Here is a 16,652-nt window from a genome sequence, read left to right as displayed (position 1 = left end):
CATCTCCCCATATCAAAGCCCCCATTCTGGGTTAGCGCGAAGGTCCCCCCGACCCTGCCACTAACCCCATCGAGTACCAAACAACCCAGGTCAAGGACTCTTCCTCGATTAAGGTAGTTTACATTGGTAATGGCGTTCCAAAGCACATCCACAATGCTGCTGTGGTGTAGAGGCTCTATTCCGTATGGCTTTTATACTCTGACGTCACTTGTCAGGTGAAGATCAAGTCTTAAGGTTCACTTCTGTGGCTCTTTGACCCCGGAGATCATCTCCAGTGGCCAGATATAGCCCAAAACCCGCCTCCGGTGACCCTATGTAACTGAAAGCTGCCTTAAGTAAGCTAAGTGAAATCATAATTCGTCTTCAAATGGCCGCATATAATACGAAAATCACCATCAGTGGCCATGCTAAGATTTCCTTCATTAGCCCTGTGTGGCCAAGAATTAAGCACAATGCATGTACCTATATGCGTAAAAGACGCAGGCAGACAAACATTCGGATAAGACATACGCCTAAAGAATAACACATATACCTTGTTAACGACGGTGAAGCTTCTTCGTTTTTTGACATTTCGTTGAGCCAATCCTCCCTCTTTTTCAATATTTCCTCTGTAATTGAGTTTACATACACACACAGACACAGACACAGACACACATTATGACGTAAACGAAGGTAGCAAACCACACAAGATACGATTCATGGCTACATATCGACTTTAACCTATGGAAACGTTAGTTACGTCCTAAACAAACATAGAAGTACTCACGGACAAACGCATAACAAACACAGACCGACAAATACACATACGTGCCTATATACAAACGCATATATATATACACACACACACACCTCCTCACCCATTAGCATGATAAGGTATGTTTGACTAAACACACATTTCACAACCATGAATAAACTCTCCTACTCAGACATGCTTAAAGCACTGGAACCCACCCACTCACTCGCCCGCTCTCGTAACGTACATATACACTCTCAGGCACATCTATAGATAGTTTTGATCTGTCTGTATACATGGAAAGGTACATACACACATCTACACATACATGTATAGTCATAAAGACTCTTACATCATACGAGACGACACTAAGAGCAACATACTGGCCCACTTGTGGTCTGACTTTGGCCCACCCTCACTTAAGTCCAGGTTGGCCCACCCTCACTAGTGTCCAGGATTGGCCCACCTTCACTAGTGTCCAAGTTGGCCCACCCTAACTATGGTTGTGGATTGGCCCACCTTCACAAGTGTTTGGGATTGGCTCACCCTCACTACGAGTGTGGGTGGATTGGCCCACCGCCACTAGTGTCCAGATTGGCCCACCCTTGATAGAGTCCATGTTGGCCCCCCACTCACTAATGATCATGTTGGCCCACCCTCATTAGCGATCGTATGGAGGATCATGTTCTAGCATTTGAAAGAAATCTTAGTATGAAATAATGATGATAATAATATTGACAGCGATAATGATAATGGTAATTATGAATATGATTATACTGGTTACTACTACCGTTACGGTTACTTCTACTACTGATTATAATCATCTTTCGTAATCACTTTATGTCTGAGAATCAGATTGTGAAGACGAATATATACACCCTATGAATCCTCCCTAACATGCTTCGCCTAGGATAAAAATCCATAGGATGTATAAAAACAGTCCCTACATCTATTACGATGTTACGGCACAAAAATGAACATAACGAAATATTCCTTTCATCCAATGCGTTGAAAGGTCATATTTTTCTCCGCCTCCACGGCGCCACACACCTGGGAAAAATAACACGGGTTTAATTTCATATGGGAAGCTCAATTTTTGCCAGGTAGGAATCACTCATCCCTTGGGTTAATCAATTTCACGAGATTTTGAAAGTTCCATTAAAAAGCTTATGATATTTGTTTTGTTTCAAAAATGAATGTCAAGAAAATAATATATATATATATATATATATATATATATATATATATATATATATATATATATATATATATATATATATATATATATGAGAGAGAGGAAAGATAATATGTTCGAGGAAAGAAAACTGAATGTTGTGGTTCTGAGTGAAACAAGCTTAAGGGTAAAGGGAAGAAGAATGGTTTGGAAATGTCTTAGGAGTAAAGTCAGGGGTTGGTGAAGGACAAGAGTTAAGGAAGGTGTAGCACTACTGCTAAAGCAGGAGTTGCAGGAAAAAGGCGTTTGGGTGGTACTTATAGGGATGAAGTGCAAATGATTGGGGATGTATAAGAGAGAGCTGCTGAGGTCAAGAGGAGGTACAGGGGTTGAAAAAGAGGGCAAATGAGAGTTGGGGTGAGCGAGTATATGCAAACTTCAGAAAGAATGAAAAGATATTTTGGAAGCTGGTTATTCAAAGCGCAAAAAACAAAAGAACAAATAGGAACACCGGTGAAGGGGGCAAAAGGGGAAGTGGTAACAGGAAGTGAAGAAGTGATCTGGGTATTTTGAAAGACTGTTGAATGTATTTGATGATAGGGTGGTAGATAAAGAGTGTTTGGGTATAAGTGGTGTGTGAAGTAAGAGTCATGGAAAGTGGTTTGATGAAGGGAGAAGAGGTGGTGAATGGCTTACAGAAGATGAAATGCGGTAAGGCTGCTGAAATGGATGGTATTGTAGTTGAATCTATTAAGAAAGGGGTTGACTGTTATGTTGATTGGTTGGTAAGGATTTTCGGTGTATTTTTGGATCATGGTAAGGTGCCTGAAGATTGGTGGAATATGGATAGTGCCACTGTATAAAGGCAAGAGGATAAAAGTGAAGCGTTCAAACTACAGAGGTATACATTTTCTAAGTATACCTGGTAAGTTGTATGGAGGGACAAAGATAGGTATATTTGAAGGAACTGTAATCCCAACAATTTATATGCATGCGAGGCAAGGGCTATAGTTAAGGCTGTGGGGAGGAGGGTAGATGTGTTGGAAGTTAGGTGTTTGAGGACATTATATGGTGTTAGGTAGTTTGTGTAAGTAATGAAAGGATACGAGAGAGGTGTGGTATAAAGAGTGTGCTTAAGAGAGCTGAAGATGGTGTGCTAAAATGGTTTGGACATATGGAGTGAATGAGTGAGAAAATGTTGAAGAGAATACATGTGTCTGAATGAAGGGAACAAGGCGAACAGCGTAACCAAATTAGAGATGAAAGGATGGAGTGACAAAGGTCAGAACCTGAACATGGAGGTCGTAAATCTCGACAGAAACACACCTAATATGGTACATAGAGCCGAGATACATGTATGATTACGAATCTGAGATGTACAGCCAAGACTGACTCTTTGTTGAATAAGAGAATGATGAATCGCACAGCAGTGACCTGCATCATGATGAGTAGCATATTATCCATCTACACATCGATGAATATTCTATATTTCTTTTGCCTTTTTGATGAGTTACGCATTGCCACTACATAGTTACATACTGTTAAAGAAACTCGTGAGTTACCCCGAGCTTCTGATGGGTCTGTGCTCAATTCTCCATCGATGATGAGTATCACTGTGATGGGTGAATCCAGCTGTTAAGTTGCGTACCTGTTAGAAGACGAATGCTGGACGATGATACGAGTAATGAGTAAAGCTGGTCTGTATGACCGAGGCGCCCCCCTCTCATAGGTCGTGTACCACCCGAGAGTGTATGCAGCTGGCTGTATCCTGTACTACACCTGGAGGAGGTGTTGACGATATGTTGGTTGGTGGACGTAAGAATTTAACGACACCGGCCTTAATGACCCTAGGCAGTTGAGAGGGCTTCAGACCCAAACAATCGGACAACGACCTAGTCGGGCAGACCAATCATCCAACTCGGAAGGTAAATGCTGTATCACGGCATGTTTGCTGTCATTGAATCCCATCGGTAACGCAATGCTGAGTTACGACTCTGTCCGGGTAACTCATGTGCATGGGACAGTCAGTAACTCGGGGTGAGGGAGGGGACAGGCCGTCTTAAGAAGCGATGGGTCTCTGTGTCAAGCTCAGGCAAAGCTATTATCCTTCCTGACCATGATGAATTCACGGGTCTCCCGGGGTCTTGATTCGAATCCTGGTCAAGCCATTCTGTCCAAAGTCAGCCTAGCTGTTCATCCTCTCCTAGGTTGATAAAGGGGGTTCTCGGTTTAGGCTAGGGTATATGTATATATGTGTGTATATATCTATTTATTTATTGTACTTAGTCGCAGTCTCCCGCGTTAGCGAGATAGCGCAAGGAAACAGACGAAGGAATGGCCCAACCCACCCACATACACATGTATATACATAAACGCCCACACATGCATATGTATATATATATATTAAATGAAGCGGCCTTGATTAGGGCATTTAGTTGCTCGTTCCGTCTCAGTTATCATAAAAAAAGATAAATTAGTCAATCATTACAGTTAGACGACGTCACATCTTCTGCTTAATAACCTCAGCCCACATTCCTACCCACACTCCCTTCCATTTTCTTTCTAGTAAAATGCTCGTGTCATACACTAACGCGTGTGGGGGGGACCCACCTTAATGTATATAAATCCCGATATAACGTACGACCTGAGCCATAGTCTTCGTGCTAGCGGGGTTATGAGGGAGTTGCCACTTCGCGCTGAGTATCTCGATTCGCAATTTTATGGCCAATCGCTTCCAAGTCTTAATTGACATTATGTTGATTTCCCAGGTGAGACTCCGGTACGTGGGGGGGGGGGGGGGTTGTTGTAAGGGCAGGGGAGAGTTGTGACTGAGGTCAGATATGAAGGGGAGGGTTGTAGTGGGGTTCTCCTATGAGGGAAGGGGGGTTGTAATGGTAGAGTAGGGTTTTTATAAAGGGTTGTAGTAGTAGTAGTAATGGGGGGGTGTTGAAGGAGGTTTTGGAGGCAGTTGGAGACCTGAGGAAGGTTATGATGGGAGTCATAGAGAGGTTAAAGACGGTTATGATTGGAGGTGGAGGATGATTTTGGAGAGAGGTCGATGAGACATGTTTATGATGGGTTATAAATTCTGGAGTGGGTTGTAGGAAGAGTTAGGGGTTTAGAAAAGCTTGTGATGGTAGCCGGGAGTTGGAAAGTATGGAGAGTGTTGTTATAATTTGGAGTCTGGAAGTAGTAGGAAGGTTATAATTCGGTTATGGATCTTACCTACCACTCAGTGTAAACTCGTAATCAAAACAATTGTATGTGTAGACCCTAATTCTTTTGCATCATGATTTCGTATTGTTCTCCAAAGCAGCTGTGGTTTTTCGGTACTTTTCTTACGATATCTGAGCATCAGTACTGAAATGATGCCCATTTAGGAGAACTCTGGGAAGGACCTCTACGACGGACGCACTCAAGACTGCAGAATGTGGCCACAAGACGACAGTGGACGCACTCAAGACTGCGGTAAGGGAACTTACAGCGGCAATGAAGGTACTCGCAGTCGCAACAGATGGTGTCACAACTGCAACAGGTGCTCAGAGTTACGACTGGTGGTGTCACAACTGCAACAGGTGCTCAGAGTTACGACAGGTGGTGTCACAACTGCAACAGATGCTCAGAGTTACGACAGGTGGTGTCACAGCTGCAACAGGTGCTCAGAGTTACGACAGATGGTGTCACAACTGCAATAGGGGCTCAGAGTTACGACAGGTGGTGTAACAGGTGCTCCGAGTTACGACAGATGGTGTCAACTGCAACAGGTTCTCAGAGTTACGACTGGTGGTGTCACAACTGCAACAGGTGCTCAGAGTTACGACAGATGGTGTCACAACTGCAACAGGTGCTCAGAGTTACGACAGATGGTGCCACAACAGCAGAGGGTACTCAGACCTACGACAGATGGTGCAGTAGCTTGCACTCAAAGCTATATTCACAATTGCAGTAGCTTTTACTCGGAGCTATAATAATCATGACTTGCACTAGTTAGCATGAAGGACAGACCACCTCTCTTAGACCTTGGGTCTGTGTGGTCTGTGTTTCTATATAACTCTATGGAACTCAAAGATAATCCCAAACTTGGGGCAGAGTTCACTCAAAGCTGCGGGGAAGGATGAACACAGACGTGGCACAGTAACTAATATTTGAAAAGACACATTACACTCAAACCCCACGCCAGAAACCCAAGGGCGAGGGGTCGAATCCCGGTCTGTGTTTAGAATTGGTTGAGTGCACTCAAAGTCCCGTAAGGCCATTACTCATGTGCTCAGGGCTTGGTAGAGTGTATCTAAGCCTCTTGAGTTTATCATTTGTCGTATAAAACGTAAGAAAACAAAGTCTGGAACTTTAAGTATTACTGTATTGAAAGTATAAAAAAGATGAACCCTCGAGAATTTTTTTGTGAAAATTAGGACAAAAAAGTATTTATACTTTTGTTTTCCAGTTGTTCTGTTGTTGTTTCAGTGGGGTGTATTTTCGTTTTGTTGTGTAGCATGTCATTGTGCTTGTGTTTGTTAGATATATATATATATATATTTTTTTTTTTTTTTTTTTTTATACTTTGTCGCTGTCTCCCGCGTTTGCGAGGTAGCGCAAGGAAACAGACGAAAGAAATGGCCCAACCCCCCCCCCCCCCCCCCCCCCCCCATACACATGTACATATACACGTCCACACACGCAAATATACATACCTACACAGCTTTCCATGGTTTACCCCAGACGCTTCACATGCCTTGCTTCAATCCACTGACAGCACGTCAACCCCTGTATACCACATGACTCCAATTCACTCTATTTCTTGCCCTCCTTTCACCCTCCTGCATGTTCAGGCCCCGATCACACAAAATCTTTTTCACTCCATCTTTCCACCTCCAATTTGGTCTCCCTCTTCTCCTCGTTCCCTCCACCTCCGACACATATATCCTCTTGGTCAATCTTTCCTCACTCATTCTCTCCATGTGCCCAAACCATTTCAAAACACCCTCTTCTGCTCTCTCAACCACGCTCTTTTTATTTCCACACATCTCTCTTACCCTTACGTTACTTACTCGATCAAACCACCTCACACCACACATTGTCCTCAAACATCTCATTTCCAGCACATCCATCCTCCTGCGCACATCTCTCTCCATAGCCCACGCCTCGCAACCATACAACATTGTTGGAACCACTATTCCCTCAAACATACCCATTTTTGCTTTCCGAGATAATGTTCTCGACTTCCACACATTTTTCAAGGCTCCCAAAATTTTCGCCCCCTCCCCCACCCTATGATCCACTTCCGCTTCCATGGTTCCATCCGCTGACAGATCCACTCCCAGATATCTAAAACACTTCACTTCCTCCAGTTTTTCTCCATTCAAACTCACCTCCCAATTGACTTGACCCTCACCCCTACTGTACCTAATAACCTTGCTCTTATTCACATTTACTCTCAACTTTCTTCTTCCACACACTTTACCAAACTCAGTCACCAGCTTCTGCAGTTTCTCACATGAATCAGCCACCAGCGCTGTATCATCAGCGAACAACAACTGACTCACTTCCCAAGCTCTCTCATCCCCAACAGACTTCATACTTGCCCCTCTTTCCAGGACTCTTGCATTTACCTCCCTTACAACCCCATCCATAAACAAATTAAACAACCATGGAGACATCACACACCCCTGCCGCAAACCTACATTCACTGAGAACCAATCACTTTCCTCTCTTCCTACACGTACACATGCCTTACATCCTCGATAAAAACTTTTCACTGCTTCTAACAACTTGCCTCCCACACCATATATTCTTAATACCTTCCACAGAGCATCTCTATCAACTCTATCATATGCCTTCTCCAGATCCATAAATGCTACATACAAATCCATTTGCTTTTCTAAGTATTTCTCACATACATTCTTCAAAGCAAACACCTGATCCACACATCCTCTACCACTTCTGAAACCGCACTGTTCTTCCCCAATCTGATGCTCTGTACATGCCTTCACCCTCTCAATCAATACCCTCCCATATAATTTACCAGGAATACTCAACATATATATATATATATATATATATATATATTTAATCACTACTGCTAGGGGGGGGGGGGAGTTTTATATTCATGTACAGAACTTTGCTGCCAAATAACTTTCCATACATCTGTATGCTGGCCGCACTCACAACTTCTTCATAGCTTAATTTCATTCACCCCCTCCCCTAATACAGGTGCTATACAAGTACTTCCTTCATCTGTCCTTGCTCAGTTTAATGTCATGACTTTGTTCTTTCGATGATCGCTATGGACACCATCAATTTAGTTTAAGACTTTACAGTCTGTGATCAGGTCATCCGTTACTCTACTCTCTTCCATTATGGACATAAATTCGGCCTGCAATCTCTCTCTGTCTCTCTCTCTCTCTCTCTCTCTCTCTCTCTCTCTCTCTCTCTCTCTCTCTCTCTCTCTCTCTCTCTCTCTCTGTGTGTTCAACTGTCGTGCTTCTGACATCTTTGTAGTCCTCTTCAAAACCTTTTATATGAGTTCTTTGTGTTCTATTCATCTCCCTAACCCAATCTGAGAAGCATTTTCTTGCTCTGGCCTAACCTAGGATGTAGGAAGCTTGCTCAGTATATCCTTATCTACATACATCTCCTTATCCATACACTCGAATGCTATTCTACTATTTCCCAGCTGACAGTTGGTCTCCCTTGCCATCAATCTGTTCGTACGGGCGTATATATGCATATGATATAGAGAAGTAATGAGAATCTCTCTCTATTCATAGGAATATGCAGTGCTTCAACGTCAAATCTATAGATAGTTAACAAACGACCTATCCATCCACCCAACCACCAAAAAAAAAAAAAGAATGACCCAAGACAAATTTTTGATACCTTGTAGACTCTCAATTTCCGGACGGTCAAATGGATGATGAGAATGCATCCGGTTAATGAATTTTGCTGGATAATTGATATCTCCTATAAACTCGTGATGCCGGGTAATGGAAAATCCTATTAATTATTGTTCCGATAATAAGCAGTGATGGTTGGTTAGTGTTGTTTGTCAGTGAATTATGATTACTTATTATGGATATTGCTAGATTAACATGCTAATGAAGTAATGATATTGGGAAATCAACACTCGCTGTGGACCCTCCACACTATGCAAGCTATTATATATATATATATATATATATATATATATATATATATATATATATATATATATATATATAATAGATGGGGAGGTGAGAGAGGTGAATTTGAGGATCTTGGAGCGAGTAGCAGATCAGCAAGCTGATGGCGGTAGCTTGGGGAAGGGAGGTAGGTGGTGAGAATATGGTGTTAGTGGTAGATTTAATTACGACTTTACAGTAACTGGTTTCTGATTGAGAAACTCTACGAAACGAGAAGATTGCGTGTAAAAACGTGAAAAAAGCAAGGCTATGTTTAAAAGCTGCGACGGACAATTTAGTTGGAGTGTTGAGTGTTGAGAAAGCCTTCTTGATGGAAGTGGAGGACCATAATACTCTGGTAGAACATAGCAACGAATGGAACCTTAGGAGGTGAAGCGAGGCATATGGCTGATGAGACCATAGGGTGAGTGAGAGAGTTCAGGTCCTGGGTGCAGTGAGGAGTATGTAGAAAAGGAGGTGACTGTCTCTGATGGCAAAGATGGTAATACTTGATGGTATAGTAGTACCGACGGTGTTCTATAAATGCGAGGCGTAGGCGCTAGATGAAAGGGAATTGGTAAGAAGCAGGGTGGATACGTTGGAAATATGTTTGAAGATGTGTGAAGAGGGTTCATAGACGTGGGTAGGATAGAAGTGTGATAGTGAGAAAACAATGTATGAGAGAGCTGAAGAAGGTGCGCTGAAATGGTTTGGACCAATGGAGAGGATGAGTGAGGAGAGGATAACTAGGAGTGTACTTATTGGACATAGAGGAAACAAGGAGAAGGGGGAAGTTCAGGAGGAAGTGAGAGGATGAAGTGAAACACGCTTTTGAGATATCGGGGCTTAAACATGCAGGAGGGTGTGAGGCATAAGCATTCATGAGATAGTGAATTGGAGTGATGTGGTATAAAGGGGTGACGTTCGTTTATTTTGCTGACCAGTGCTTATGAAGTGGTTAGGGGAATTCTCGGAAAGGTCCAGTAAGGCCTGGTTGTAGATGAGGGGGCTCTGGTTTCGATGCATTATGCATGGCAGGTAAAAAGCGGATGTGAACGAATGAGGTCGTTCTTCGTCTGTTCCTGGCATCACCTCGTTGCAAACTCTGGTAACGGCGAAGAATAACATACACACAAATGTATATATATATGTATAAATATATAAAATCCCTGCAGTATTGTTTCCTCAGCCTACTCATCAAGTCTCACATTACGATGATTAACACGATGCCTCGGGTGTGTGTGTGTGTGTGTGTGTGTGTGTACCTACGTAGAGCTATAGAAACTCCGAGTATCATTGCTGAGCCAATCATGTCCAGATTAGATATACTGTGGATGAATACCACCAGGTTGACACTGGTCTTTTTCTTTACCTCCGTATGTTTTTCTACGGAATATTCTCTCATTTTTCAAACACTTGTTGTGTAAAATGCCGTACTCGAACCTCCCGCGACGTAAGAACCGAGTAGAAAAGTTATTTTTTCTATATCTGAAAAGGGAAATCATCTGAAGTATAGAATCGGAATCTATAAAACGCCAATTTGATTCCTGGTTATGTCTTCTGCGACTAGAAGTCGCTAACTGTTTCTTTGAATCTGGATCATGTATACATGTGTTGCTTAACGTTAAGGAATTATAACTGTCATGTTATTAAGTCTGTCTTGTCTGTTCTGTCTGTAGACACGTAGAGGAAGTTATCAGAGACATTAGAACGAACCCTCATTCATAGTGCCCAATAATCTTGTATTGACAGGAAGGAAGTTGTTGGCTACTGGAAGTGACAAATTTTCTGGAAAATGTCAGTGTTAAGTGGGAAAGTTTTGCCGGTAATATGGGGGGGAGGGGGGGGTATGGATAAGAAAAATGGTGAGGGGTTATATCGCTGAATAATGCCATTCCACCGTTCATGGTGTGGTGACCAGGGAGGGAGAGAGTGATGGTACTGAGGGATGGTACGCTGACCAGGGAAAAGAATATGGTGGTGGCGGTGAGGAGGGGTGTGGTGGACGGGGAACGGAGGTTGTGGCGGTGGCCAGGGAGAGGTTATGTTGGCGAAGGTGGAAGGGCGAAGGTGGTGAGGAAATGTGTCCTAAGGGGTTTTTTGCTCTGTGTGTCTGTTCAGAGTGAGGCAAAGTCCAAGGGTCAATAGCCATCAGGTCAGCAGGAGCGAGCAGATGAGGTGGCCGGAGGGTCAGAATCTTCCTGTAGTTTGAAAATATGCAGTCATGCATCGATTAGCAATGTCCAAAGATTGTTTATGACTACAGACTGTTAATAACATACTTAACCCTTTTTTCCTTTTTTTTAGCAAGACAGTACGACCCTTGAGCACGGTAGTACGACACTTTAGCACGGTGGAACGACTCTTGTGCGCAGTGGCACGACCCTTGGGTGTGAGTGAGAGACGTTTGATACAACTGTTAACGGGAGAGATCAAAGCCCAGGGTGTCATATAAACCTAAGGGATGGGCTAGCGTGCTCACATGTCGTCCCTTCTGGCTCATGGGCCGTAAAGTAGTACTCGCGGAGAGTGTAGTCGTGCTTAAGTCTTATTACCAGGCCGAAGAATTGCCCCCGTCGTGCTCTAGGGTCATAACATTGCTGCTTTCAAGGGTCGTACCGGATTACGGGTGGGTTGGCCTTGTTGTCGTGCTCAAAGGTCGTACCTCTTTTCTCATGGGTCGTGCCACTTTGCTCATGGGTCGTACTGCCTTGCTGATGGTGGTCGTGGTTTCCTACACAAGGGATTTAGAGATCTTAATGAGAATGGATCTATGTCTCCCATAAAGCTGTGTGGAGCGTCTTTGTTCTGGCAATATTCCGTGTTGTCGATACAAGGCTAATATTCTTCCATCAGTAACTATATTTCTAAACAGACGTAGGGGCCTAATTATCCGTCACTTTTCGCCGTCACACTTTACCGTCACACTTTTCACAACAGGCAACGGCAACAACAGAATTATCTGGCATTCATCTCCAGCTGGTGACTCGAGAATGCAACATTCTCTCTGAGACGTATATAAGGTGACGCAATCACTAGATGTATACTGACGATGATGCAGTGTAATTGGATGTATATGGATACTGACGCAATCAATGGATGTATATGGATACTGACGCAACCAATGGATGTATACGGATGGTGACGCTACCACTGGATATGGATGTTGTCGCTACCACTGGATGTGGATGGTGACGCTACCACTGGATATGGATGTTGACGCTACCACTGGATGTGGATGGTGACGCTACCATTGGATGTGGATGGTGAAGCTACCACTGGAAGTGTGTTTGCATGGAGACACTCCACTGGATGTGGATGGAGACACTCCACTGGATGTGGATGGAGACACTCCACTGGATGTGGATGGAGACACTCCACTGGATGTGGATGGAGACACTCCACTGGATGTGGATGGAGACACTCCACTGGATGTGGATGGAGACACTCCACTGGATGTGGATGGAGACACTCCACTGGATGTGGATGGAGACACTCCACTGGATGTGGATGGAGACACTCCACTGGAAGTGTGTTTGGATGGTGACACTACCAGTGGAGCTGTGCTTATAGTGACACCATATAAAGACCAGGTTCTCCTTCGTTCTTCGAGGAATTCCAACTGTTTCGGCACCGGGCAAACAGCTGCGCTGCATCCTTATGACCTCGGTGAGGATGCCTTAACCGAATCATTCGGAATTCCAGGCATGATTACCGGATGGCTGAGCATTTTGCCTTGAATATAGAGAGCGTCTAATTAGCTCAAAGAAACATTCCACTCGGAAACGGTAGTCTGTAAGTTTGTTAATTCTATTTCAGACCAGTGTAAAAGCTGTTTATAATTCAAGTTCACATGAAAGTATATATCTGGGCCTGTGAATGGGTGGCTGTTATCTTCATGTTTATTGGTCGGTTGGTGAGTAGTAGAGAGAGCTTATCTCAACGGCGATTGGTGTTTAGGTGAAGTATGGGCGGAGTTATCTCCTGTATTTGTATTCACCCTGGGATTGGTGGACAGGGAATTCCTTCCCGTTGATTGGCGAGTCTCTCGTGGGTGTAAGGATGCCCTTGTGTTTCTTATTGGTTAAATCAGGGGGCGTTGGCCGCGCTTTCTTGCTATTGATTGGAGCGTCGGGATGGAGTGGGTGGAGCTTAACTCGTTTTCTTTCAACTGATTGATCTCACCTTGAAGATCACATGAGATGTCTCCCAAAAGTTGTTTGGATGGAACATGAGGAAAAAAGATGAGGCTAAATAACACTGAAATGAAATATAGATAAAAAGAAATATAGAAAATACATCAAAATAGATCTAAGTTATTACACATGTAATTCTTTTTATCTCAGAAGTTATGTAATGAGATGATTCTTGATGTATTCTGCTCTCTGTTAGCTAGTGTTGAATTGCACAGGTAGGCGGAGTCTACCCTCTTCCTTCGTTTGATTGGTTTTAAACTGTCCGAGTAGGTGGAGCCTATACTCGCCCGTAGTATCTAATTGGTGGTGAACTGTTATAGTGGGTGGATCTTATATACTGGTCCTCCTCTTTTTAAATTGCAGTAAGCTGTTCAGGTAATTAAAAATAATTCGGATCCACTTGATGATTGTGAGCTAAGTGTCCCAGCAGGTGGGAACTACGCTATTCCTTTTTCTTATTGGTAGTCAACTGCCCAAGTAGGCGGAGCTTATCCTGATATTCATCTCCTAATTGGTGGATCGCGGCCATGTAGGCGGAGTCTTAACCTCTCTTCTGACTGGTGGTGTGCTGTCTAAATAGGTGGAGCTTATCCTTTATCATCATTTTGTGATTGGTCGACAGCTACCTAGTAGGCAGAGCTTACCATGATACACATAAACATTCAACGTATATATATATATATATATATATATATATATATATATATATATATATATATATATATATATATGATATACACCAACACACACAATTACATATTCGCGCAGACGTTTCTTGTCTACGGAGAAACTGTATGTGAACAAGAAGAATTATAAGAAATTGAGAGCATCAGAAAGTAATTATCTTTTGATTGATGAACTGCAAGATCTTTGTGTTTTCATAATCACTGGGTGCGACTTGCGAGGTGACGTTAATTAATCTGAGCAGCAAGTCCTCTTCCCCTAATTCATCAAAGCGTTGAAAGAGAGAGAGAGAGAAAAAAAAGAGAGGAAGCGATTATTATGATTATCTTGTTTATATAGAAAGAGGGGTCACAAGTATTGAGACCTTAGAGATAGATACAGATAGATAGATAGATAGATAGAGAGAGAGAGAGAGTTATTTGAACTTGAAAAGGTCGAATACCAGAACCTGAGGCGTAAATAGCTCAGCAAAAGGGTTTAAAAGGCGAATGAATAGTCGAGTACCACATTAAAACAAGGTGCGTCGAGTGATGAGCATCGAAAGACATACCGAATATTGGTACTTGGATGGCATGGTTGTCGAATAACAGACGGTATGTATGCTTCAAGGTCGACAGAACCGATAAGGTGGGGAATCGCATATTAGAACTTGAGATAGGTAATCATCTGGTGTCTACTGAATGTAGACAATGTCAACAATGAACAGTCTATTGAATGTCAACAATGAATATAAGAGTCTGTTGAATGTGGATACTGAACAGAGGCATCTGCAGATGTAAACAATACCAACACAGGGTGCCACCATCTGTTGAAGGCAAACAATGCCAAAACATAATATTGTCTTCTCCTGACTACAAACAATTGTGGTACAGAATACAAACATCAAAAGCATACTCACACTTGAAGGACAGACACTGTTTGCATGCAGGCGTAAACAGATAGTACACAACTGATAAGTAAAGAGCATCAGCTGATTCACAGTATCAGTATAATACACACTGGATCAGACCATTTGTTTGAATGTAGAAAATAAGGAAAAAAAAAGGGGGGGGGGAGGGCACTGGACGCAACACCTGTATAAACATTAGGGAATATTTTACAAATAAGCATTACATAAACATTACATAAGCATTACATAAACATTGCATAAACATTAGGATATTTACAAATTCACATTGCATGAAAATTTGGAGGATTTGAATGTAAACATTGCATGAGGATAATCATGGCAAGCGATGGCAAATTATAATCAAAATCTGATCTTGCCTCAAGGCTCAGGTTCCTGCAATATATCAAGTTGTGAATAAATATCTAATAATTTTGAGTGTTCTATTCCGTGTGTGTGTGTGTGTGTGTGTGTGTGTGTGTGTAGATAGATACTAGATAATTAATCGACTATGACGAAAGATAAAACATAACGTTCTTTTTTTTTTCATTTTGCAGGTGAGTCTGCATCCACTTCAAGTCTAAATCCTGGGATTCATATCTGCTAAGGCGCCACTGTAAGTCCTCACCTTTTGATGTATGTACATAGATGTATCTATGAGAGAGCTTACTTACTTACTTACTTACGACTACTGACGAACGATGAGGTTTTGCCAAAAGATAAAGTTAGTGCGTGGTAGGCAGCAGAGGAAAATCTATGGTTACGAAGAACTAATTGTATTTACTGCATATTGTCAAATATTTGTGTGTGTGTGTGTGTGTGTGTGTGTGAGAGAGAGAGAGAGAGAGAGAGAGAGAGAGAGAGAGAGAGAGAGAGAGAGAGAGAGAGAGAGAGTTACACTAAATGCTATGTATGGAAAGTCGAACGCATCTGTCCTGTTAATTCGTCTCGTGAATTTGTTAACCTAAGTTTCTCTTAGATGCATAGAGTTAGGTCATCTCTTAGCTAAACTACCATAAGCCTCTACATATTCTCTCTCTCTCTCTCTCTCTCTCTCTCTCTCTCTCTCTCTCTCTCTCTCTCTCTCTCTCTCTCTCTCTCCTCCAAGGAATCCACTGGGCCAAAATCCTCGGAAGAGAAAAATGGAATCGCAAGATTCCCTTTCGGATTAATCTATGTAATCTTCTTAGTCATCTGGAGCTTCTTAGATTACTCACAACTGATCATCACAACCGTGAAGACGAACTCCCTTGGCTTACTCGCACAGTGCGCTCTGATCAGCCTCAGAGACTTTTGGTGAATAGTAATTTCCTGGACGCCCTCCCCTCCCTTCTCATGTCTACCTATGTCCTTGAGATGACCCCACTGAGAACAGAGTTTGGATGAGCCTTTCTTTATTCCCACGACTCGAACACTGAACGTACGACCAAGCTGATGTGGTTTCGAAGTTGACGAAGAGGTCAAGCAAGTGGTTTCGTTCTGAGTGATGGATGTGTGTGTGTGTGTGTGTGTGTGTGTGTGTGTGTGTGTGAACTGTAAGCAGCTGGTGTAGTGTGTACTAATGCATCTATGCATTGCTTGGGGAGGAGGGGGAGAGTTTGATTGTACTCGTGTGGCTGTCTCTCTCTCCCTTTCTCTCTCTCCCTCTCTCTCTCTCTCTCTCTCTCTCTCTCTCTCTGGACATGTGGGTGTTGTGGTCTGGGACTCGAAAAAGGGCCCATGGAATTCGTAGGCTAAGAACGCTGACCACTACGCCACCTGGGGAAGGGAGGGTGTTGAAATATCAGCCAGCCAAACGGCCAGTCAGCCACCAGGAACTTCA

At 42.9% G+C, this 16,652-nt stretch overlaps 1 protein-coding gene across 6 annotated transcripts in view; it reads left to right on the top strand.

The window, feature by feature from the left end:
* The window catches only part of LOC139749022 (lachesin-like), a 312,483-nt gene that overhangs the window by 227,976 nt on the left and 67,855 nt on the right, over positions 1-16,652 (top strand). Inside the window, exon 2 of one of the 6 annotated variants that reach the window (XM_071662406.1) lies at positions 15,388-15,446. The exons of the other annotated variants lie outside the window; for them this stretch is intronic. The gene's annotated coding sequence lies outside the window, so the exon portion shown is untranslated. The remainder of the gene's footprint in view (positions 1-15,387; positions 15,447-16,652) is intronic. 6 annotated transcript variants of the gene reach the window in all.

Source organism: Panulirus ornatus, chromosome 6 (genome assembly GCF_036320965.1).
Source record: "Panulirus ornatus isolate Po-2019 chromosome 6, ASM3632096v1, whole genome shotgun sequence".
In the NCBI taxonomy this organism is placed as follows: domain Eukaryota; kingdom Metazoa; phylum Arthropoda; class Malacostraca; order Decapoda; family Palinuridae; genus Panulirus; species Panulirus ornatus.
The sequence above is the reverse complement of the archived record's forward strand: the minus strand, read 5'-3'. Positions and strand labels throughout refer to the sequence as shown.